Source organism: Haliotis cracherodii, unplaced genomic scaffold (assembly GCF_022045235.1).
Source record: "Haliotis cracherodii isolate W230 unplaced genomic scaffold, xgHalCrac1.p SCAF_19, whole genome shotgun sequence".
NCBI lineage: Eukaryota > Metazoa > Mollusca > Gastropoda > Lepetellida > Haliotidae > Haliotis > Haliotis cracherodii.
Genome location: NW_027266274.1, coordinates 10,841,383 through 10,869,159, shown reverse-complemented (window position 1 = coordinate 10,869,159; position 27,777 = coordinate 10,841,383). Strand labels below are relative to the sequence as shown.

Below are 27,777 nucleotides of genomic sequence, written 5' to 3'. Positions count from 1 at the left end.
TGTTTGGGCGGTGGATTCCTTCTGAGAACGCGTCGATCCAACTCGTCCCACAGATGCTCAATCGGGGACAAATCTGGTGACCGGGCTGGCCAAGGTAATGTCTTGACAAACACGTGCAATATCGGTCGAGCGTTGTCCTGCTGGAACTGTCCGCCATGAACGTTGACGTTGACGAAGAATGTAAGGCTGTAGGATCAAGTCTCTGTAACGCGCACCTGCCAATGCACCTGCCACATGCACGAGAGGCGTCCTACCACCGTGATTAATTCCGACCCATACCATGACACTCCCGCCGCCAAATGGGACAACCTGCTGCACACAGTTGGGGGCGTAACGTTCACCCCGACGTCTGTAGACACGTGGGCGCCTATCAGCACGTGTGAGTAGGAAACGGGACTCGTCAGTAAACAGTACATTTCTCCACTTTGCACGTGCCCATCTAACCCTCTGTTGGCACCAAAGCAGACGGTCCAGCCTGTTGCGTACCGTTTGATCTGATATTCTGCGTACCCCAGGGATCTGTGTGGTTGTAGACGTGCCTGTGGTAGTGCGGTCTCGGAGGTGGCGCAGCCAGATGTATCGATCTTGTGCTTGGGTTGTCAACCTTGGTCTTCCTGACCTTGGTCTGTCGTCAACTCCGTTGGTATTGTTGTATCGGGTCCACCGTGCGGAGATTGTCTGTCTGGATACGCCAAAGTGCCTGGCTACTTCTTGCTGAGTTGCTCCAGCTTGTTATCTCCCAAAGGCGTTGTTCCGTTGAGCTGCATTCAGTCTTGGCATTCTGTCACCGCCTCTACTGTCCGTTATAAGGACTGTATGAACAGCCGTTGATGTGGATTTGTATACCCATTCAGCAGGGGGGCCTGCATGCCTAAATGCAGGATCCTGTGCTGCACGTTTTTTACAGGCGGTTGCGTTTGGATGAAGCTGTAAAATTGATCCCCAAACGCTACTATGCTTTGCATGTGTTTTCGCACATCATGTTTCTGTTTGACCTATTTGGTTCTCATTTAATGTAATTATTTTAGATATTTGGCAAAAAGTGTTTTTTACATCTATGTCAAGTTTCTTTTTTTGAAGAGTATCTATCTATCTATCTATAAAGTAGACATAAGGGTTAGGTCAAATGTGACACAATTCTTTTGGATGAAGTGATATATTCATATGGTAAACAGAGTATTTCGCCCAAAACAGTCTTCCAGTACCAGGGAGTTATTGAAAGTTTGCAGTGATTTCTGTATCGTCCTGATTTCTTGAATAAATGCAATGCTTGGCGTCACAGGAGCACCACTCCGAACCTATTTGCAGATGTTTATGATGGTGAAATCTGGAAGACATTCTGTGAATATAATGGTTCAGATTTCCTCACTCATCCCCATCATTTTGGAGTGATGCTCAATGTGGACTGGTTCCAACCTTACCAACGCAGACAAGACATATCAGTGGGAGCATTGTATATGGTGTTCATGAATCTTCTGCGTGAAGAGCGGTTTAAGAGAGAAAATTGTATTTTGATTGGTGTTATTCCTTCCCTTAAGAAAGAACCTGAAAGTTTAAATAATTTCTTGTCACCCCTTGTTTGTGAATTCAAGGCACTCTGGAAAGGTGTTCTGGTGGATATTCCTGGATGTTCAACTCCACTGACAGTTGAAATGGCACTTATGTGTGCAGCAGCTGATATTCCTGCAGCACGTATACTGTGTGGATTTCTTGGTCATGGAGCTAATCAGGGATGCTCGTCATGCACCAAACCATACTGGTCAAGTGGAGAGCGTGATTGTGGCATCCCTGATTTGGGGAAATGGCCAAGTCGTTGTAGGTCACAGCATTTAAAATATGTCAAAAGGATGGAAAAAGCAGAACGTCTCTCTAGAGCTAAAGAAATGGAAAAGAAGTGTTGATACAGTTACACATCTCTCCTTGATTTACCATATTTTGAACCATCACAAATGACGGCAATAGACCCTATGCATACTTTGTTTCTTGGTACAGCTAAAGAGATGTTTAGCTTTGGGTTGAAAAGGAACTCTTGACTTAAAGCAGTCCTGCTTCACTTTCTTCAAAACTTGAATCGTTTAATGTTCCTTCCAATACTGGCCGTATTCCTGTCAATATATCTTTAAATTTTGGTCAAATGACCGCCAAAGAATGGAAGTATTGCGTCCTTGTCTTTTCTCTTTCACGTCTTCGGGGATTGTTACCCACTGTACACCTATAGGTGTTGCAGACCTTTGTACTTGCATGCAAACACTTTTGTCAGCCCTGCATTGATAATGTTAAAGGGGAAGTGTACACGCAAAAATCACTTTCTTTCTTTTTCTAAACAAAACGCAATTTTAGAATTAGTTAGTATCTGTGTTTGAAAATATACACTCATTTTTTTTCACAGTGAAAGTAGGAAGCTCACAATAGTGTGAAAGTGATATGCCGTTCTGAGGCCTTCGTTTTACGAGCGAAATAGGCCTGAGTTATCCCCCTTAGATTATGACGTAATTGGTGCCAATTCAACTGGGTCCCTGTCTATTCTCAACGCAAAAGATATCAAGGACCAGTTTGCGGTAAAACAACATGGTCTACGACACACTCCGGCGCAGTGGTGTCTCAGCATAACACAATTCTGGCTGGCATCTGAGATGCTAGAATCACAAAACTGTACCTACACCACGTGAAGCGGCTCTAACAAAGCATGATGACGTCATAATGTTTATCAATTGGCACCAATGACGTCATATTGCAAGGGGCATAAGCCATGGTGTTTTTGTTATGGAAATAGAACACTTGGTAAATGTGAAAAATATGAATCGTTTTAGTGCAAAAAATATGTTTATTAAATATGATGTTTTTATATTTTTGTCTATGACACTTCTATGTTAACACTTTTAATGTGGAAAAAGTACAAGAAAAAATGGTTCATTTCCGTGTGAACTTGCCCTTTAATGTTGTAATTGTTAAGAATCTCTTTGTACCCAAGTTACTTCGCTGTATGGTGCCCAGTTTATTACACCAAATATGCATTTGCACTGCCATTTGCATGAATCTGGAAAGGTGAGGCATTTTGTGCACAGTGTTGTAGAACTGGCTGCAGCAGAGCCGGTAGAACATGTTTTTGCTTACGTTGACCGGTTCAAAACCTCTTCAGACCAGTTTGGATATCTTAATCCTGTATCAGTGTTGTCAACAAAACTGCGGAATGATGGGCCTGCTTCATTTCTTCCACTTCAAAGAATATGTGGTAAAGCAGCCTGGCGTCATGAAATACACAATTCTCAGAGATTCATTGTTGCAATGTCTGTGCCAACAACCTCGTTTATGTAGGATTGACATCTCATGCTCAGTGAGTATCATTAGTACGTCAGCTAGACTTCTGGTTATCCTTTATGACAGCCCTACTTGATTTTTAATTTACCATTTATATCAATGGTTTTCATTTGTTAGATGCCTGTTGAAATTTTCACCCGAGTGGTATGATACTTAGACCTCACACGGCTTTAACCACCCCCCCAAAAAAAGATAGAAAAAAGATGAGTTTTTAGCTCACCTGGGCCAAAGGTCCTGTTGTGTACTGAATAGGAGATTTGTTTTGGCCACAGGGTTGCTCTGTTTTTTTTAGCTTTTTCTAGCTTTTTCTAGCAATCTGAGCTACAGTCACAACCTGAATTGCATACATTCAGATAAGCAGTGGTTTAACATTCTTTCTCCAAGTATAAGCATTTTAATTATAGATTGTCACCTATATACCTTGTGTCAAGGTCACTGATTATGTAATAGTGCTCCAAAAAGTTGAAAAGATGGATATCTCAAGAAGTATTGATCTCAATAGTACTGACCCCTGTGGCCTGCCAGAACTAACTTTTGCACTGTATATGCCATTTCCCACTTTAGAAAATACTGGAAGTACTGTAGTCATAGTTCATTGATGCAATCTGAGTATTTAGGTACATTTGTAAGGGTAGTTGGCACTGTTTTCACCTGCTGACTGTGTCCCAGTGATAATGATATATGGAACTGTTTGCAACATTTCTCTTGCTTAACAGGAAGCATGTGCTTTGGGAATGAGAAAATGGGGTTCTCTCTATTTTTGTGGGGTTGCACAAACACCTTTCTGGTTGTACAAAGAAAGAATATTTAAAGTGTTTACAAGATTTGGCAATATGAAGCACTGTGTGCCCGTGTATGTGTTATATATTTTGTTATGACAGTGTTGCAAATGTTGTATGCTTTATTGTTCGATGTATTGATTGTATGAATTGTAAATCAGAAATATAATGTTTAACAGTGTTTTTACGCTTGGGGTTTTCATTAGACATCCTCACATGTAAGTGTGTAGATTCCTTAGTATGTGTCTGTGGTGGTTGTACTGGTAGAGCATCAGAAGTTTCAAAAGTATATCGAGTCGGATCAGCACTTGCTTTTAACATTTCTTTATCTCTTTGTTATAGTGCCTAAAGATTTATGATGTGCATAACTTACATTTATCGTTGATCTGATCAAGTATTAATAATACCGAATATAATTTCAACTTAAAGGTTTTCTATACTCATGGGACGTGTTCCCCATCTTGAATAGAAGAAAACATAGAGTAAACGACAAACGAAGAACATTTTTTGGGAAAAATTACGTTGTCGCAGAACTTCACAGGAGTCTGTAGAATTCGTGTAATTTTACAGTAAATATGTGAGCAATTTCTACCAAATGACAAGAACTTAAAAAAACGTATCTGGTTATGTCTCGACGTCAAGTTAGGTATCCGGTGCCGGATCCTTGAACACGATTGAGGTATCAAGTGAGGTATCCGGTGAGGTATCATACGGCATTCTAGATGTACTTTTAGGAAAGGGTGATTCTGTACATGTTTGTCAACGTAATGTTTATAAACGACTCACTGGTGTTACGTTTGGAGCTACCGCTTCACTCCTGCATTAATAGTTTCACTTTGTTACAGACTAACAACTATTAGTATCCTTAATTGCATTCAAAGGAAACTATAAATGTGTAGACCACTTGAGGGTCTTCTGCAGCTCCACAACTACACAATCATCGCCACACTCCAAGCTTCGTCATATCGACGTTATCCGCCCTGCAGGTAACAACAAAGAAACCCTTGTCTCACATCAAAAAGGAAGCGTTTGGTTAGGTTGTGACAAGAACCACTCTATAATAATAAATATATAGTCAACAAGACGTGATTTTTGTTGCCGGAGAAGTACAGATTCCAACCCTCTGTTTGTGACCAGCATGTTCATATACTTGTATAAAAAAGTATCTGTACCTGATGTAATTCAAATATTTGGATTAAAGATTTCAAGTAGTAAGTATGATATTGTCTGTTAGGGGGCACGGGTGGCCCAGACGTCTAAGGTGCCGCGATTCGCTGTGCAGAGTTGCGTCCCTTGGGCACGCCAGAAACCTATGATTGTGGGTTCGAATCCCGGTTCGCCCCGATTATGTTTGTAGGTTTGTCAGCACCATACCCGTGCTCGTGGGTTTCCCCGAAGTGGTAAACGTCTGAGACCTGCATCACTTCGGGCTTTCCTCCCACATTAAGCTGACACGCCGCGATATAACTGGAATACTGTTAAAAGCGGCGTTAAACGCAACTCACTCACTATTGTCTGTTAATATTCACCCATTTGATTATGAAATCATTATAATGTAACAATAAAGAGTCTCCTAATAACAGACGGATTATAACATTCTTTTGCAACCCTGGAAACAGTGATTGGTTGTATCAACGCCCACACTACCGTATATTTCGGTAAATGATATTATTCTACACATCCAACACTTGTAACACAATTGCTGATGGCAGTCCAAACTGTGAAGGTTAAAATCGATAATTATACATCCCGTAAGCATGTAAGCCAAAGGGAGACATTGGGTAATGGCGCGATTTTAATAATACAAAGATAATCCATCATTGATGTGAATGAAGTTCTAGAATCAGTACGGATTTGATAAACATGACTGAGTATTAAGTATTTTAGTAACAGCTTCGCTTCTTGACATGGAATGAGCCATTTGTATGATCGGAAATAAAAACTTCATTTATGTCGCACATAAAATCGGTTGTCTTGTGATTCAGTGAAGACTGACTTGTGATTTGGGGAAGATCTTCCCATTAATGTCTTGACTGCAAGATAAGTGTGTCGAGTGAGTGAATGATACAGCATAAATACAACTTAACTGTGCCAGATAATCAGCGATATTAAGATGAATAAAAAATGAGTGGATATCTTTGGTGACAAAATATGTATTAACTTTTGTATCTCTTGGCTATCCGTTGATATTGGTGTCCTCACGGCTCAAAGTATTATCGACCGCCTCCGTAGTCGAGCAGTAGAGCGTCTGCCAGGAGAGCAGGTCTGTGTTTCGATCCCCATCAGCGTCATACCAAAAGACATTAAAAGACGTTTCCCTGTCTGGCGCACGGCATTGATGTGCCTAAACATGGACTCGTCGCCTCGGAGTCGGTATGTGTCTGTTTGGGGTATTTGTGTTAAACTGCGGCATGCATAGTATCTCAGTGAGCTAGCATCAACATTAGTCCATTAGCACAAGTACAACTCAACACACACACGCACACATACATACGTGCTTGCACGTCTCTATATAAGTGCAATAATCTTGAACGCAACGTTAAACCCCATTTCATCTAACTGTAGCATTATCCCATGCGTCATCTGCACTAGTTTATTAAGATACAACACAAACACTTCATTGCCTGAAGTACCTTGCTTATCGTCAGAATATGATTTGGTTTTATCCAAAGCTAAAATAAATTAAATTTCCTGCTTCCTGATTGGTCTTTAACTATTCCGTCAAGAGATTGGCAGTTAATTAAGACTAACATATTATTTAATTGTAGGAAATCGAAACACAATTTAGATCAAAATGTTTTGACAAAAGAGGACTTGCAAAATGCTACAATCTAATGAACAACACCTGACCCCGGAAGGCAAACAAAACACAACTGATACATTAGACCAGCTTCTTCAATACAAACAGTGTAGCAAGTAAATGACCGACCCATGAAAAAACATCAGTTTACACACAGCCTAGACATGTAGTATGATCAGAAGATTGAAGTCAGATAGAGCAATACGTAATCTGGCTGAAATATGATAGAGCGCCGCTGTCTATTTTTCTTTGAAATACTACGTAAAAAAAGTTCTTATGGGAACTGAAATCAAGAACATGCCACGGTGATGGATGATGTATGTGTCCAATAACGAAAGAATGACTTGTAATGCCTTCAATGAATAGGCCTTTGAACTTCAATGACGTAGCTTGTCGTCAAAAAAATGTATTTACAGATTATAGATAAGAATCGTTTTTATAGATTGTGCAAAATACAAACCTAACCTAGGGTAAAGCAATTTAATTGTAATAGTTCATCTGACATACCCCAACTTAATTGCCTCGAGACATCTGTTTGTATAAAACCGTTATGAAGTAACATCGCTGTAGAGACCGTTAATTACCATATGTTAAAGGGAGACAAACCAAATATCAGCGGCCGTCGTAGCATATACTATTTACGTCTATTGAATGCTGACATGCACCTATTACCTTTAGTACACCGATAAATTGTCTCAGCTTCAAACGTCACAACGTCGCATAATTACAACGTCTACACCTCGACCGGGAATAGGCACATTCTTAGTTTGCTTACATTAATAACTGCTATTATTTTAGTTTCACTATTTTGTCTTTGAGGTCAACGCATAGCTTGCATGGCTGCCAGCTTTGTCTTTTGCGCATGTACCCTACGTGTAATGGCAAACTACCTGCCAAAACATATTGGGATCACTGCTAGCATGTCGTTTGTGGCCACGTTTCATAATTGCACCTCTGGGCATCTTCAGCACATGTGAGTTCATCGAGGAAATATAACACTGTCGGCACTCTATAGAAAAGAGATGATGAAAAATGAAATCTAACATTTATATGAATGCGCTAATGAATGATAGTGATTAAACACATGACGTCCATGTTTTGATATGTTCTTGTACCTCTCTGAAATATGACGAGAAAAGACCTAACTTTCTACTACGTTCCAGAGTTAGTGAAAATATCACATCTTTGCACACTGAGCCATCTTCTTTCTTTATTATACGAACAATTCCATTTCCCTTTATATGTACCCCCTTCTTTGTTTTGTATAGTTTACACTATCAACATGGAAGATGTCTCTTCAAGATTTACATTGTTTATGCTCGTTGTATTCTAAATAGTGAAGTAAATACCAGGGTGTGTGCATGCTAGGTGAGAAAAACGGTGAGTGATGGTTGACATGTATACCCCACTCAGACACAGTGTACTGATTCTGAGGCGATCAGTCCTTGTTTATCAGGGGACCAACACGTAACATTTTTTAATGTGCTTTGGTATGACGAGGCCGAAGATCAAACAACTGAACTTCTGCTCTCCGGGAAGATGCTCTCTCCACTTGACCACCGAGGCGATAACGTAATGTAGAATATTGTCATGAATGTGACGTTGCATATAGGCAGCCTCGGTTCAGTTTATTGATTATATTGTCTGTATGCAAGAACATTCGAAACCCTTTTATTAGTTATAGTATTACAAGGAGTATAAAAGAAGTTAGAGATGAAATCAATGTGCCGGAAATGCGTATTGATGCCACAAAACCATGGCGATGGGTTGCCAAATCTATACTTTTAAACAGGTATAAGACACGCAGGCTATTTCTAACTCGGCTTGGTAAGCGATATCGAAGAAACCATTCAACATATCACGTTCGTGTAATATCAGGCCATTTGGATTAGAAAGGTCAAATGTATTGATTGGGACGTTCTTGAAAGATTGGTAGTGAGCGACACCCTGGCAGTTAGTAGCAGTTCTGTCTGTGAGGGAATCTGGTGGTATGTCTTTTGTTCCGAAAAAAGGAGCATATATGTTTTCCTTTAGGCAGTATCTCGACCATAGCAGCTAAATCTTCAGCCAATTACGACGCAAAGTGGACATATATGCGTTGACGCCAACGTGTTATGTCTGAGCGCTATCAATAACTCTAACTTTGGTAGCAAATCTGTTATGGATTTGCTTCAAAGGATTGCCGCAGTGCATTGCTATAATGTAACTGCGGAATTAAAATGTGCAGTAATGTTTTCTGGTGTGCATTCGCTGTTTCAGCATTAGTATTTATTGGATATTACACCAGCTTCAATTTTATAACTAGTGTTCGTAGTAACATTATTGACCCGTGAAGATTCCGGGGTAGAATAGGTCTTCAGCAACCCATGCTTGCCGTAAAAGGTGACTATGCTTGTCGTAAAAGGTGACTATGCTTGTCGTAAAAGGTGACTATGCTTGTCGTAATAGGTGACTATGCTTGTCGTAAAAGGCGACTAACGGGATCGGGTGGTCAGGCTCGCTGACTTGGTTGATGCATGTCATCGATTCCAATTGCGTGGGTCGATGCTCATGATATTAATCACTGGATTGTCTGGTCCTGGAATATTGCTGAGTGCGGCGTTAAACAACAAACCAACCAACCAACCAAGTAACATTATTTGTGGTTCATCCAAACTGAATGTATTTTACTCATTAACTTGATATCGAATTGAACTCTAGTACTATTCAATTAATTGCCATCGATGTCATGTAATGGGGTACGGCAAATGTCAACCACTTGTTGTATCCCCTATTTTGCTGTAACAGATACAGCGGATGTCAAAGTAATTGTGTTATGGTGATGTAAAACACTTTCTAGTTTATTGTTTCTCCTCGAAAGTTTAATAACAAATCTTGATTCAATTATCCTTCCTTGCAAATTAAAGGCCACATTAGAATTCAAGCAATACAGTAACGCTTAGCTATTCCTCTGCACAATGTGTAGATAGATTGTGGATAGATCAGCTGATCGTGGTTACGCAACAAAGAACGAGCTGCTTGACTTCAAACATTCAATTGAGAGATCACCGAGTGCATCTGCTGCACACAGTCAAAGCAAACAAACATTGTTTCATGCATTTTAGTACCGCAGAATATACCGTCGAACATTTTACACGGACATTTCATCGGATGTTCAAGTGGACACCTATCACTCTTTCAGTCGTCTTATTTGTGGCTCTTAAAATCCAACACGTGAAGATCCTGATTAGAATTGGTTTTCATGAACCAATGCTTGTCGTCGGAGGTCTGGCTTTGCAGTTTTGTATTATGTCAGTTGATAAGTTGTAGGCCTCCAGTGTGATCTTCGGTAATCCTGACAAATGTTCGTTCATTAGAATAGATTCTTAGCAGCATGTGAAATGTGACACAAAATGTTATAGTACAAAAGGATTTTTTTCTTCTGCTGAATATCCCTGCACAAAATGATGAAATTGCATTGTGGATAAGACGTTGGCTAGTCATGGCTAAACACCGGGTTCGATTTGCTGCATGGGTAAAAATACTAGGACCATGTCTGCTGCCCCTCAAAATGACTGTTCAAAGCGAAGGAAAGAATCACTCACTAACTCACTCACTCCATAAAATCATTATGTCATCAATACATGTACATGTTTTAAGATGAAGAACAACAACCATTTTCACACAAGAACATATCATTGGTGAATAAGGCAAGTAATTATAGAAGATCCCCTTTGAAGTGACCATGAACCTTGTGTGTATTGATTAGTCACTGCCAATGTTGCGACGTACAAACTGAAAGAATTTCTACAATTAGTAACGTCGATCCCCTCCTTACCATTGGAAAACACAAACGGCAAAACCGTATGAAGGTATTTCTGGAGATTAATATTAATTTCATGTAATTGTTTGCAAACATACACATGTACAACTCGGCCCATGAAGATCCGGGATACAATAGGTCTTCTGCAACGCATGCTTGCCGTAAAAGGCCGGATCGGGTGGTCAGGCTTGCTGACTTGGTTGTTGCAATTGATTCCAATTGCGTGGATCGATGCTCATGTTGTCAATCACTGGATTGTCTGGTACAGACTCGATTATTTACAGACCACCGTCATGTAGCTGGACTATTGCTGAGTGCAGTGTTAAACTACAAACAAACAAAAACAAAACATATACAATTCACAAAACTTATCATATTCATTTTAAGGTCGTTTTGAACCTAAGATGTGACAAACAGAGTCACGGCGTGCTGCACCAAAGCGATGAGGGTGAATTAATTTTCACATGAAATATTTGTGGTAATTGTCACAGACCTTTTTACAAAAAATCATAAAAAATGGCAAATTAAACACTGTCTAATTTTCTGCAATTTATTCAGGAGTAATAATTGGTGTGGGAGTTTGACCCTCAACGCGGCGTCTGCAACGCGCCGATATTTTGCTAACGAGGGAAGGATCTTAAACCTGGTTTCTTGACCAAGATTTATGGTCCGCCGTCGATTGGGTGCGTGATTCCCACTCTCTCAGAAAAACAAACTTGGAGCATTTACAGACATTATATCAAGTACCTCTAGTGTATTTGTTTGGTCAATGAACATGCGTCTCAACTAGTGACCTGGTCAATAAATGTATGAACATAAAATGAACACGGATGGCCCCGTGAGATATGCGTGCTGCCAGAGTTTGCTCAATAAATTTTAGAAATTGGTCATGTTTGCAAAATTTCTGCTATCTAGTTACAACCACATAAGCTAATTCTAGATTACTTAATCCTCTATGACCTGAGCTGTATGACCAAAGACATGCTGTAAATTGCAATACTGTTCAACAAGGCGTTAATGCTCCTCGCTCAAACCATTTTTGTCCTTATCAACTCCCTCACTCAAATTGTTTTTTAAGTTCACGTTGTATTTACAGGAGTATGGTATGTTTTGTGATGCACGTGACCTATCGGGACAGCTTTACGCACTTTCAGGTTTCTTGAATTATTGATGACTGCCCTGATAGGGTTTGAGTACAGTTTGATATTTTGTTAAGTTCACAGAAATTTGTTCTTTAGAATGTCCATTTCTTTCTCGACGTGATTTCCGTAGCTGAACGATTCAGACGAAACTATTCAACAGAACACGAATGCAGACTTTCTGGTAATCTCCATGTTAAAGGTCAGTGATGCTGCGAAGAAGCTCAGGCCGAGGTCGGTTACCAGCTTACAGATGATAATTTGTTGTCGATTACGCTGTATTGACTGAAACAGTCAGTGTTGATCCTTTGTAATGACTTGCTGAAAGACGGAAACACCTTGTAGCTGATTCAAGCCACAGAAGGTAAATAGTGATGTTTTTCTACTTGCAGTTAGAAACTTCAAATTGAGCTGTGTGGAGTACATTCACTTATGACAGGAAATCACTCTGTGTTATAGGTCTGTACGAAAGATTGGAAATACAGTCCCTGTTATGGTATACCTACCGTCCATGAATGGGTAGTTTCTATGTCCATCAGTTCACATTAAAACGTTTAACTGACATCTGTATACATTCATTGGACATACGTTGTATCTACGATGGCTCAAAGTAGCCAAACCGAAGCCACCTTGTACCACAGTAATGACCTGTAAACGGGATATATGCATCTCCTTCACTATATGACCTAATAATACTGATGCCAGTGTTTGAGTTAAATCCACCGTCATCCACACTATTTTAACCTATGTAGAACATTGAAGACTGCCATGAACATAATTCCGATGACCTCTATTACTCTACGTCACTGAAACATAGCGTCACAATCACCGAATCTCAGCCCTTCCTTGGAAAGACAATGAACTGATGAAGGAAAACTTGTTTTCTTCCTTTCTTTTATTTGCTGAACATTTGAAGATTTATATTATACTTTATGACATACATGGGTACTTCTTATTACAGATGTACTTAAATGACACAGAAACGTCATTACTTTGTTCAGGCGTTCAACTTTTTCAGGTTACACCAAGGCGGACTGTAAATGATCGGGACCAGGCAAACCAGTGACTGAACGCATGAACAGCGTTCCACACCATTGGGGTACGATGACACGCAAACAGCTAACTTGTCGGCTCATTGACCTATCCTCACGGAATCACTACATTTTTGTTTGATCTCGTCTTTATATGTTCTGTCTTTCCTATCCATAAAAAGTATTGACTAGTCATGGACTAGTAAATCACCTGATCTATTCAATTTCAAAGCACGATTTAATATGTGGATGTACATTTTAATGAAAGTACGATGAAACCCCATTGTGGGACAATCTCATTTTCTGGACGATTGAATCAGAAATCACTCATACTCTGGATTCGTTAATACATATGTATTCTTAAGTGAACCAGCAGGCGATTACTTCCGAATTAACGAGATTTCAGAGTATCTTAAAACAGCTTGTTACTCTATGAACACATATGTGGGTGTATTTCCAAAACATACGACTTTTATTTACAAGCGTCTAGTCTTTCACCAAACTGCTATATATAACTAATATTGCAGACTGCTGTCTATAAATCTTCTAATGCGCTTATTCCAAGTACAGTTAGCAAAACGTGCTTTGATATCAACATAACCTTAGGTGCAAGACCTAAATATCCTGTTTCAGACATTATAATGATGAAAGTCGTATATTGGGAAGAAATATTCGGTTGATGTTGTCGGTATTCTCTGGGGTGATTCTCAATATCCCCACTTCCACTTACAATTACTTCCAATTTCCTTTGAAGGGATATGGTGCCATTTATCGTCTCTGTCTGAGGTTGTCTTAGTTGTTTCCCGAGGAGACACATTTATCATATCGCCAAATCATTTCTCTAATGTTTATCAGGAAATTTGAAAGACAGAAGTTTCCGAGAGGATGAATTTGCCGTCCAACAGAGGATAATCACACCTACGAATCACCATTAGTCTGACAAAGATTGGGACATGTCTATCAATCAAGAAACATCATCTCATTAGTTCTACACAATATGTTAAACAACGGTGTGTCGAAATATAAATACAGTATACAATACATTTGTGGAGCTTTGATACAATATGGCCATCATGCTGTAGCTCTTAAGTTTCAAGGTAGACATGTTGAGGATATTTACCAATTTGAAGCATCAGTGACAAAATTTAAGTTCGATGCAATTTCTCATTTTGACTTTTACCATGTGTTCTATCGGTTTTGTTTCATTTGCAAAAGTGACTTGCCTATCCAACTTCCAACTTTCCCTTTATGGGGATCAATAATCCAACAGGTCCATTACACACCTTTTGAGGTACAATCGAGGATGCGTTTTGTTCCAAATTTCAAGGAGCCTAATACGTTTACAACATTTAAGGCATCGGTAAAGCTTTCACAACCTATTAAGGTAGGCATGGGGAGACATTTCCAAATCTGACGAATCATTGATGCAATTCCCTATTTGGCTCCCTTGTTTTTCAGGACAATAATTGACTGGCCCTTGCATGTGTTTGTGCCATGTGTAACCAGCGGGGCAGAATACGCTCATCTTGGTATTCTGAGGAATCGAAAAATTGACTCTGTGTTTGGTAGATATTTCTTATAGTTTATAAAAAAAAAATTGGTCGCTTTTATTTGAGATGAAGACAAGGTCGCCATATGAAAAAAACACACAAAGGCAATGTACACCAAATGTGTGTTCTCAGTATCTTCAAACTATTGATTGCAATAAGGAACTGCGAAAAAATCATGAGAGTATTTAATCGAATCAATTCAAAGTCTAGTAGTAAAATGATTTGAGTCAAATGTGTAACCCCGAGAAACATAACAATAGTGGAAAGGTCATTTCAATAAAAAAGCCCATAAAACTGTAATAATCATTTTGTACAGCAACACGTGAAAAACAAGTACCTGAAAATACTCTAATATAAGCAGTTATTGTTGTCAACAAATAAAAGCGACAAAATCTTTTCCATAATCATAAATATGAAACGTCAACGCGAGAGAATAATAAATCTCGAATGTCCGCCGAAACAGATTCTTTGAGCGTTAAAGGGAAAATAGTGGTGAACATTATATGAATGGATCAGTGAAAATCAGTGACGATACCAGGTGTCCCTGCAAAGGTAAGCGTATCCTGCCCCACCAGTGGCACCCGTCACAAATAAATGAACAGTCAAGGCAAGTAGTCATCTGAATAAACACGACTGGGTATCTCAACACGACTAGGTATGCTTCGCTTCTTAACATTGAATGAGATAATTTCATCAATGGCAAAAGACTGGTTGTTTGGGGATTCACATGGAAGTCAATTTCCTTCCCAAGAACGAGACGTGACGTGACGTGAGGTGAGGTGAGGTGAAATGGGGTGTAACTTTGCGTTTAATATTAATTTGCTTAAATAGCAATGTGCATGCGCGTGTGTGTGTTGCTGCTTGTACTAGCCCGGACTAATACACAATTTTATTGTGATAGCCCATTGAGAAACCAAGCCATAGTTTTACCTGAATACCCAACTCAGACACGGTTTACTGACTCTGAGCCAACCAGTCCTTGTTTTCGCACCTAATGCCGAGTGCCAGGCAGGTTAACAACAAATACCATATTTTTAGTCTCTTGGTGTGACGCAGCTGGGGATCAATCTCCCGTCCTTTCGCTTTCCTGGCAGATGCTTTACTACTAGACCACGAAGGTGGTCGAGATAAACTGATCATTTAAACACAATTTAGATAATAGAACTGACCCATGCCTTCAGTTCGCATATACATGTACTTGCGAACTTGATAACTTAATAAACTTATTGTTGACTATGTAAGTCACTGCAATAGAAGGCACAAGACGTTCTCCCCGGAAAGCAAAAGTACAACTGCTACATTAGACCAGCTTCTTCAAAACAAACAGTGTAGTAAGTAAATGAGCGACACAGGGACAAAAAACCCATAAATTTTCACACAACACAGAAATGATCAGCAGGTTGTTGTCAGATGGAACAATATGTAATCTGGGCACTAAAGTCTGAAATATGATACTGCATTAAAAAAGACTCATTTGGACTGAAGTCGAGAACATGTCACGGTGATTGATGGTGTAAGAGTCTAATATCGTAAGAATGACTAAAATGGAATTTGAAGACCCTGTAATTCAAAATATAACCTTTAGTGTCTAGGTCTTTTAACTTGATTGAATGACGTAGTTTGTTGACGGCAAAAAATATTTACAGTTTATGGATGAGAATCGTTATTTTCAAATTGTTCATGTTAGACATCCTGATTCTTACATCTTTAAAGATACGACTGTGATGATCCAAGACAGCCTTAAACAGGTTTTAAGATATACTCAACACTATGCTTTGATCCCACGTTGCATCTGCATGTCATGTTGTTGCAAAATACAATCCTAACCCAGAGGAAAGAAATTTAATTGTAATACTTCATCTGATATACGGCACTCAACCCCAACGTAACTGCCTTGAGACAATTTTGGTGTGTAAAAATGTCACGAAGCAACACCAATGTTGATTGTCAAATCAAGTATTACCTTTAGTACACCAATACATTGTCTTCGATTCACACGTCACAACGTCACATAATTACGTCTTCACCTAGACCGGGAAGAGGCACATTCATGGTTTGCGTACATTAATAACAAATGTTATTTCAGTTTAACTTGAATCCATGTTATTCGACATCATAAAACGACATAATGACCTTGCTAATGGCCAATACGACATCGTCTTTTGTTGGTTGCCAAGCCATGTTGGAATTGTTGGTAATACAATGGCTGCTGCTGCTGCAAAAGCAGCACTCAACAATCTGTGACATCACTTCTTATACCATACAGTGATTATAAACCTGTCATTAGATCTTACATCAAAGATCTAATGCAGAAGAAGTGGGACACCCAAGTGGGTATAAATAACTTACATGCAATAAAAGCATATATCGGTTATACCTACTTGGGTTGTCAGTGCATGTCGTGCATTTTTCCATCACAAGGAATAAATATTTCCAAGTTTCATCGCTCAAGGATTTTTTTATCAGGTAAGTTCTCATTTAATCTTTGCCTTTTTTAAAAGAAATTAACTTAATTCATAAAGTTTGATTGATATGTTTTTTATATCAATAAATTCATTTTATAATTGGTTGAATAAATCAATAACTGAGATTGTTAGTGGCTATATCCTCGAAGGGGGTTAAAGTAGTGTAAAATTATTATCCCCCTGAGAGTGTATGTAAGACCACGTCATTCAAAGTATATTTATTGCTTCCACGTTTTTAATCGTAGCATATATGTTATTTTAATGTTTGGCTAAATTATGTCAGTCATCGCTAACAACTGGAGGGATGATGTAAATCCGACAGAGGTCCATGCAGGTAGAAATCCGGCTGGGGTCCATGCAGGTAGCAAAAGTACTGTAAGTCCCCATGGACCATAGCATGGTGATCTACCTTCAGCTGCTGGCGATCTATAGCCCTTTTTAATATTGTACCGTTATTTATAGTGATCTCTTTTTATAGTTGTATGCTAGTTTTACATACTAATCTGTGATATTCTAGTAATTTTACTGTCCATCGATGACAGGTTTTAATTTAGCAAAAATATATGTATTAAAAATGTATAATTTCTCGTCACGATATGGCTGAAATATTGCTGATGTGACGTAAAGCATTAACTCACTCACTCACCCATGCAGGTAGCAGAAGTACTGTAAGTCCCCATGGTCCCCAGCGCGGCGATCAACCTTCAGTTGGTGGCGATCTATAGCCCGTTTTTATAATGTGTTGTCGAATGATTAAGTTAGTTATCTATTTTAACATATTCTCAAACTCGTTTTACGAAAATCTGTGATATGTTAGTGTTTATACTGCCCTTCGTCGACAGAATTTTATAGAGCTTAATATGTATTGTTAATGTCAAATTTTGTTTCGTCACGATATGGCTAAAATTTTGCCGATGTGACGTTAAACTTTAACTCACTCACCCCCCATACATGAAATCAATGGATCATAGGAATGATTTGTCTATTTTGTCTTTGGGGTCAACGCATTCTTAACAAGGCTGCCAACTTTGTCTTTTCGCATGTGTTAAGGCAAACTCCCTGGCAAAATTATTGGGGGATCACTGCTAGCATGCCGTTTGTGGCCACGTTTCACAATTGCACCTCTGCGCATCTTCAAAACATATGAGTTCACTGGGACATATAACACTGTTTACACTCTCTAAAATTGAGATAGGGCGTGAAGATCCGGTGTAGAATAGGTCTTCAGCAACCCATGCTTGCTGTAAAAGGCGACTTTGCTTGTCGTAAGAGGCGACTAATGGGATTGGGTGGTCAGGCTCGCTGACTTGATAGATGCATGTCATCAATCTCAATTGCGTGGGACCCGTGAAGATTCCGGGGTAGAATAGGTCTTCAGCATCCCATGCTTGCCGTTAAAGGTGACTATGCTTATCGTAAAAGGCGACTAACGGGATCGGGAGGTCAGGCTCGCTGACTTGGTTGATGCATGTCATCGTTTCCAATGGCGTGGATCGATGCTCATGATATCAATCACTGGATTGTCTGGTCCAGACTCGATTATACACAGACCGTCGTCATATAGCTGGAATATAGCTGAGTGCGGCGTTAAACAACAAACCAACCAACCAATAAATTGCGTGGATCGATGCTCATGATATCAATCACTGGATTGTCTGGTCCATCCACTTAACTTCAGAGGCGTTTATGTAATGTAGAATGTTGTCATGAATGTGATTTTGATATAGGCAGTCTTGGTTTAGTTTTGTTGCTTATATTGTCTTTATGCAAGAACATTCGAAAACCTTTTTCTAATTATAGTATTACAAGAGTCCATAAGATGTTAGAAATGAAATCAATGTGTAGAAAATGTGTATTCATGCCACAAAACCATAGCCATGGGCTGCAAAATCTATAGTTTCAAATAGGTATAAAGCACGCATACTATTTATAACTCGGTTTGGTAAGCGATACAGAAGAAACCATTCAATATATCACGTTTGTGTAATATCACTCCTCTTGGATTTGAAAGGTCAAATGTATTGATTGGGACATTATTGAAAGACGGGCACGGAGCAGCACCCTGACAGTCAGTACAAGTTCTGTCTGTGAGAGAATCTGGTGGTATGTCTTTTGTTCCCCCCAAAAGAACATATATATATGTTTTCCTTTAGGCAGGATCTCGACCATAGCAGCTACATCTCCAGCTAATTACGACACAAAGTGGACATCTATGCGTTGAACGCCATCGTGTTATGTCTGTGTGCTATTAATAATTCTAACTGGGGTAGCAAATCTGCTATGAATTTGATTCAAAGGATTCCTCCAGTGGATTGATATAATGTAACTGCGGAATTAAAATGTGCAGTAACGTTTTCTGATGTGAATCCGCTGTTTTAGCATTGGTATTTATTGAATATCACATCAGCCTCAAATTAATAACTAGTGTTCATATTAACACAATGTATGGTTTATCGAAGGTTTCGGGAGCAAACTGAAATTACCCAAAGATATGAACTTGATGGGAAAACAACAAAAATCAAACTTTATCTCACCTCGTATAACAGCTGAGAGAAAAGTTGCAGCGGAAGTCAGTGGTGTCATGGTGATGTGAAAACAATTCTAGTTTAATGATTCTGCGCTGAAAGTGAACAACAAATCTTGAATTAATTGTCCATCCTTGCAAATCAAAGGTCACACTAGAGTTCAAGTAATTGAGTAACGCCTAGTTATTCCTCAGTACGAGTGCGCAGGTAGATCAGCTGATCATGCATGGATACCAACAGACAACGAGCTCCAGTTTGGCTTCAGACATTCATTTTAGAGATCACCGAGAGCATCTGCTGAACACAGTCAAAGTCATCCAAACATTGTTTCATGCGTTTTAGAACCGCAGAATGTTCTGTCGAACATTTTACACGGACATTTCATCTGATGTTCAAGTGGACACCTATTACTCTTTCAGTCGTCTTATTTGTGGCTCTTAAAATCCAACACGTGAAGATCCTGATTAGAATTGGTCTTTGCGGTTTTGTATTATGCTTGTTGAATAGTTGTAGGCCTGTTGTGAGATCTTCGGTTATCCTGACAAATGTTCGTTTAGTGGAAAAGATGATCAGCTGCATATGAAATGTGATAAAAAATCTAATGGTACAAAAGGAAATTGTTTTTCTGCTGATTATTCCTGCATTAACAAGTAAAATAGCCTTGTGGATAAGACGTTTGTTCGTCATGTCTAAACACCGTGTTCGATTTGCTGTATGAGTACAAAAGGCGAGGCCTATGTCTGCTGTCACTCGCATTGATTGTTAAAAGCGGCGTAGAGCATCACTCAATCACTCCATGAGCTGATTATGGCATCAATACATGTACAAGTGTACAGATAATACAAACCCAAAGAGACATTTTCACACAAGTAAATGTACATACCATTGGTAAGTAAGGTCAATAATTATGACAGATCTTTTTTGAAGTGATCATGAACTCTGTATGTATTGATTAATCAATGTCAATGTTGCGACGAACAAATTGACAGACTTTCCGGAAGTAATAACTCCGATTCCCTCCTTACAATTGGAAAACCCCTATGGCAAAACCGTATGAAGGTATTTCTCGAGATAAATATCAATTTCAAGTAATCGTTTGTGAGCATACACATGTACAACTCACAAAATATATCGTAACGGATTGTCTGGTATTCATTTACAAAATCATTTTGAACATAAGTTATTACCAACAGCTCCATAGCGTGCTGTACAAGCGCGATGAGCGTCAACGATCTGCACGACATTGGTTTTCCATCTACATGAAAATACAGGTGTATATACAGGTTTAAAGATAACTTTTCTGAAACTCAAACTTAAAATAACAACCGTACTTTTCACATGCAGCATATGCGGTTAAATATCACAAACATTTCAGATTTTGTAGACAAATAATGATCATTTTTGGCAAATTGAACATGGACTATTTTTCAGCATAAGCAATAATTGGTGTGGGAGTTTGACCCTAATCGCGGCGTCTGTCACGTGGTGGTTCATATGCTACCGAGGCAAGGATCTTAATCTGGTTTCTTGACCAAGACTTCAAGTCCGCAGTCGATTCGGTGCGTGATTCCCACTTTCTCAGATAACAAACCTGAAGCATTTACAGACGCTATATCAATAGTATGTTTGTTTGGTCAAGGAACAAGATTGGACGGCAGATTGGTGTTGGTCTAATCTAGTGACCTGGTCAATAAATGTAGGACAATAAGAACACGGATTTCTCGTGAGATATGTAATCTGCCAGCGTATGCTCAATACATTTTAGAAATTGGTCAACGTTTGCAAAATTTCTGCTGTCTGATAACAACCACTAAAGCTAATGTGGGTTTCTAAATCGTTGATGACCTGAGTTTGTGAGAAGTGAACGCTGTGAGATACTTTTCTAACTTGAAGAATGATATGATAGCATGGAGATTATTTCTAAAACAAAATAACAATGTCGGTTACATGAACTGCACATAAATGTACCAAATAAACACCCAGGTAAAATATAGTATGCATGTTTGGTGTTGGCTAAGGATGATGAAATGGTTAATCGATGGTGATGTTGGTTGGTTCGTTTGTTGTTTAAGGCCGCACTCAGCATTATTCCATCTGTATGATGCAAGCAACACATCTTCGTCTCATGGAATGGACCAGGCGTCGCACAAAGGCTTTGGAATATCTGTCCATATCTGCTGGAGCATGTTTCGAAGTTCCTGGAGTGTCCGTGGAACACGTGGTTGACGTCGAAGGTCCCGATCCATCTCATTCCACATGTGCTCGATTGGTGAGAGATCAGGGGAGCGACCCGGCCAGGGGAGGACATTCACGTTGTTTTGTTGAAGAGAATTCTGAACAAGTCGAGCAATATGAGGCCGGGCGTTGTCATGTTGAAAAGTAATGTCTGGGCCATGACGACGCAAAAACGGTAGAACAACAGGGCCGATGATCTCGTCGCGGTAGCGCTGTCCATTGAGATTTCCCTCTACCACTATCAAACAGGTCCTCTGTCTTGTTGTAATCCCACCCCATACCATAACGCTGCCGCCCCCGAACCGATCTTCTTCCATGACACAATGATTGACGTAATGTTCACCTCAACGTCGGTACACTCGAATCCGTCCATCGCTGTGGCTGAGGTGAAAACGAGACTCGTCAGTGAATAGAACTGTATGGCCGTCCAGCGTAGATGCTGTCTGCACCACTGTAGACGTGCTTTACGGTGGTTTCCTGTCAAAATGGGACGTCTAGTGGGTCTTATGGCGACAATGCTTGCACATTTGAGGCGACGACGTACGGTTTGTGAAGATATTCGTCGAAGGCCAGGGATGCTTCTTGCAGTCACTGTTACTGGCTGGAATCGATTTCGTAGGTGTGTTATTCGAATCCAGTTGACTTGTCGATTATTGGTTACGCGTGGCCTGCCACTCCGAGGATGGTCTCTGACTGCATTCGTCTGTTGCCAACGTTGCCATAAACACCAAATGGTGTTTCTGTGGACTTTAAATCGTCTGCTTCAATCATACCAATGGCTTGCAGACGCTCATTTTCGGACAGGCGTGGCATTTCGTAATGTTGAATAATTGCGTAATTTTGTTGTTTTTCTGAGTGGTTGTTGTGAGCACGATGCTAAACAATGCATATGGAATCCCGTTAACGCACATGTTTTTATACCCATTCTTGGGTAGTGACATGCATGGGGCTTGCATAAAAGTCAACTTTTGCATGGACTGCATGCTTTTCTGTAGCAGTTGCGTTTTTGTGACCTGATTTCATACATGTACAACAATATTGAAAACCAAACTTTACTTGTTTGAAAAATACACTAAAATATTGACGTCAAAGGAACTTTTGTTGTTGAGAATATTTTGTCCGGTACTTTAGGTGAATAAGTGGATGTCTCGGACCTGACAGGTGAATTACTACGAAATATGTTTGCATGTGACTGCTGTGAGCACAGACCGTAATGGCCAATTCTCATCCAAATTCTGACAGCTACATGTTTTATTAATATATTTGAATCACGAAAGCATTGGAATTTGGAGTGCTTTGATACACTGTTTCTCGCCGGTGTTGTAGATCTAACGTTTAACTGATCGGTCAGGTATAATGCCGTCATATTACAAATACAATGCTTTACGAATATATTTCTTAAATGATTTTCTTTACATATTATAAACAGCACTTGTTCACTGCAGACGTAATTAAAAATATATTTGTTTCAACAAAATCAGTAAATGCACTATCATGTCATTGAATTGTCTGGTTGATTGATCACTTGATTGACTAGTTTGTTCAACGGCCGCCGTCGCATGGCAGGGGTACTACTGTGCGGTGTCAGGCAATACATACATATTTTAATGTATGCAAACTGTGTGAAGGGTGGGTGATACAGGTATGGCAGGAGATGCTTACCCTTTTCGCGAACACCTGGTGTCATCACTGATTTTCAGTGGCCCTTTGTGTCAGGGAGTGTACACCTACATGTACACACACGCGAGTCGTCCTTCAGCCACATGCATGTACTTCTCAAAAGTATTGAGAGTCAATGTCCTGCGTCACTTTCGACTTTCATCCCGCACTAATAGGACATGCTGTAAATTGCAATACTGTTCAACACGGTGTTAATGTCCATTCTCTCAAACCATTTTTGTCTTTATCGACTCACTCACTTGAATTGTTTTTTAAGTTCATGTTGTATTGTCAGGAGTATGGCATGTTTGGTGATGCACGTGACCTATCAGCAAACCTTTACGCACTTTTAGTTTTCTTGGACTATTGATGACTGTCGTGATGCGGTTGAGTGCAGTTTGATCTTTTGTTAAGTTCACAGAAATACGTTCTTCAGAATGTCAATTTCTTTCTCGGCGTGGTTTCCGTAGCTGAAACGAAACTATTTAACAGAATACGCATGCAGAATGTCTGGTAATCTCCGTGTTAAAGGTCAATGTTGCTGCAAAGAAGCCCAGGCCGTGGTCGGTTACCAGCTTACAGATGATAATTTGTAGTCAAACCTCGTTTCGTTCGTAAAACGAACGATTACGCTGTATTGACTGAAACAGTCAGTTTTGAACCTTTGTAATGACTTGCTGAAAGACGGAAACACCTTGTAGCTGATTCCAGCCACTGAAGCCAAATACTTATGGTTTTCTACTTGCATTTAGTAAAGGACTTCAAATTGAGGGGTGTGAAGTACATTCACTTATGACAGGAAATTGCTCTCTGTGACAGGATCCTAGTAACTACAAAAGATTGGAAATACAGTTTATGTAATGGTATACCTACCGTTCATGAATGGGTATTGCGGGAGTTTCTATGTCCATCAGTTCACATTAAAACGATTAAGTGACATCTATTCACATTCATGGGGCATACGTTGTATCTACGATGGCACAATGTAGCCAAACCGAAGCCACCTTGTACCACAGTAATGACCTGTAAACGGGATACATGAATCTCTTTCACTGTCTGACCTCATAATACTCATCCAGTGTTTGAGTTAAATACACCGTCATCCACACTAATTTAACTTTAGTTGAACATGAAAGACTTCCATGAACATAATTCTGATGACCTCTGATACTCTACGTCACTGAAACATAACGTCACTATCACCGAATCTCAGCCCTTCCTTGGAAAGACAATGAACTGATGAAGGAAAACTTGTTTTGTTCCTTTCTTTTATTTGCTGAATATTTGAAGATTTATATTATACTTTATTACATACATGGCTACTTATTACAGATGTACATACATGACACAGAAACGTCATTACTTTGTTCAGGCTTTTTCGTTGACTGAGTGAGTAAGTAAATGTTAAGGAAAACAACTCTTCAATTTTTTCAGGTTACACCAAGGCGGACTGTAAATTATCTGGACCAGGCAAACCAGTGACCGAACGCATGAGCAGCGTTCCACCTCATCGGGGTACGATGACACGCAATCAGCTAACCCACACAGTCGGACCATCCGATCCGCAACTTGTCGGCTCATTGACCTATTCTCAAGGAATCACTACATTTGTGTTTGATCTCGTCTTTAAATGTTCTGTCTTTCTTATCCCTTTATAGTATTGCCTAGTCATGGACTAGTAAAACACCTGATCTATTTCATTTCATATGTGGAAGTACGTTTTAAATATGATGAAATCCCGTTTTTGGGACAAACTCATATTCTGGACGATTGAATCAGAAATGACATTATTAGTACATATTGACATCACTAATACTCTGGAATCGTTAATCCAGGTGTATTCTTATGTGAACCAGCACGCGATTACTCCCGCTTTAACGAGATTTCAGAGTATCTTTAAAAACAGTTTGTTACTCTGTGAACACATATCTGGGTATATTTCCCAAACATACGACTTTTATTTACAAGCGTCTAGTCTTTCACCAAACAGCTCTATATAACTAATATTGCAGACTGCTGTCTATAAATCTTCTAATGCGCTTATTCCAAGTACAGTTAGCAAAACGTGCTTTGATATCAACATAACCTTAGGTGCAAGACCTAAATATCCTGTTTCAGACATTATAATGATGAAAGTCGTATTTTGGGAAGAAATATTCGGTTGATGTTTTCGGTATTCTTTGGGGTGATTCTCAATATCCCCACTTCCACTTACAATTACTTCCAATTTCCTTTGAAGGGATATGGTGCCATTTATCGTCTCTGTCTGAGGTTGTCTTAGTTGTTTCCCGAGGAGACACATTTATCATATCGCCAAATCATTTCTTTACTGTTGATCAGGAAATTTGAAAGACAGAAGTTTCCGAGAGGATGAATTTGCCGTCCAACAGAGGATAATCTCACCTACGAATCACCATTAGTCTGACAAAGATTGGGACATGTCTATCAATCAAGAAACATCATCTCGTTAGCTCTGCACAATATGTTAAACAACGGTGGGTTGAAATATAAATATACAAGACATTTGTGGAGCTTTGATACTATATAGCCATCATGCCGTAGCTCTGAAGTTTTAGGGTAGACATGTGTGGGATATTTACTAATTTGCCGCATCAGTGACAAAAATTACGTTCGATGCAATTCCTCATTTAGACTTTTACCATGTGTTCTATTGGTTTTGTTTCATTTGCAAAAGTGACTTGCCTTTCCAACTTTCCCTTTATGGGGATCAATATTCCAACAGCTTCATTACACAACTTTTGAGGTACATTCGAGCATACTTTTTTTCGAAATTTCCAAGAGCCTAATACGTTTATAACATTTTAGGCCTCGGTAAAGCTTTCACAACCTTTTAAGGTAGGCATGGGGAGACATTTCCAAATTTGACGAATCATTGACCAAAGGGAAATCCGATGCAACGCCCTATTTGGCTCCCTTGTTTTTCAGAACAATAATTGACTGGCCCTCGCATGTGTTTGTGTCATGTGCAACCAGCGGGGCAGGACACGCTCATCTTGGTCTTCTGGGGAATCGAACAATTGACTCTGTGTTTGGTAGTTATTTCTTGTAGTTTATGAAGTTTATTTTGGGGTCGCTTTTATTTGAGAAGAAGACAAAGTCGCCATATGAAAGTTTTATTTCAGAAAGGGTCGGTCGGGTAGCCTAGTGGTTAAAGCGTTCGCTCGTCATGCCGAAGACCCGGGTTCGATTCCCGACATGGGTACATTGTGTGAAGCCCATTTCTGGTGTCCCCCGCCGTGATATTGCTGGAATATTGCTAAAAGCGGCGTAAAACCGTACTCACTCACTCACTCATTTATTTCAGAAAACACACGTAGGCAATGTACAGTGAGTTTTTTCAGTATGTTCAAAGTATGGATTGTGGTAAGGATCTACGGAAAAATCTTTAAGAGTATTTTATCAAATCAACGTCTGGTACAAAATAAACAAAACAAACAGACCTTAGAAATAAAACATTTAAACGCTTTCTCTGTCCCTTAAGGATGTGTTAATTGCCCATCCATGGTAACACAAGAAGACGACAAGATGTTTAAGATGTGGTGGCATTGAAGACGAAATGCATTCTCATTGACAATGTCCAAAAATGATTTGAGTCAAATGTGTAACCCCGAGAAACATCACGATAGTGGAAATGTCATTTCGATAAAAAGCCCATAAAACTGTAATAATCGTTTTGTACAGCAACACGTGAAAAAACAAGTCCTGAGAATACCCTAATATAAGCCGTTATTGTTGTCACCAAACCTTTTCAATAATTATAAATTATAACGTCAACGCTAGAGAATAAACAATTTCGAACATCCACTGAAACAGATTCTTTGAGCGAAAAAGGGAAAATAGTGGTGAACTTTGTATGGATGGATCACTGAAAATCAGTGACGACACCAGGTGTTCCCGCAGAGGTAAGCGTATCCTGCCCCACCAGTGGCACCCGTCACAAACAAATGCACAGGCAAGGCAAGTAGTCATCATAACAAAGACGTGACCATTAGGATAAGGTAAAACAATGAATATCATCGGACATCAATTGTGTCATGTATGAGTAATTTGTCAAAACCGGATCTCTGTCAATGCAGGACCAAATTGACAGTCTCGACATCCACTGCGATAATGTGTCCTCAAATAACTTGTCTCGTATCAGAACTTCCTTCACACTGGATTCTGCATTTACGTTCAATAAGAGGTGATTTTGTACGTTTGTCAACGTAATTAGGATATACCTCTCGATTGTGTTACGCTTCGAGCTACTGCTTCAGTCCTGCATTGATAGTTTCAATTTGGTACAGACTAACAACTATTAGTATCCTTAATTGCATTCAAAGGAAACTATAAATGTGTAGACCACTTGAGGTTCTCCTGCAGCTCCACATCTACACCATCATCACCACACTCCAAGCTTCGTCATATCGACGTTCTCCGCCCTGCAGGTAACAACAAAGAAACCCTTGTCTAA

At 39.5% G+C, this 27,777-nt stretch overlaps 1 pseudogene; it reads left to right on the top strand.

Moving 5' to 3' along the window:
- The first annotated feature begins 234 nt into the window (after nt 1-234).
- Nucleotides 235-27,777, top strand: LOC139466941 (uncharacterized; annotated as a pseudogene).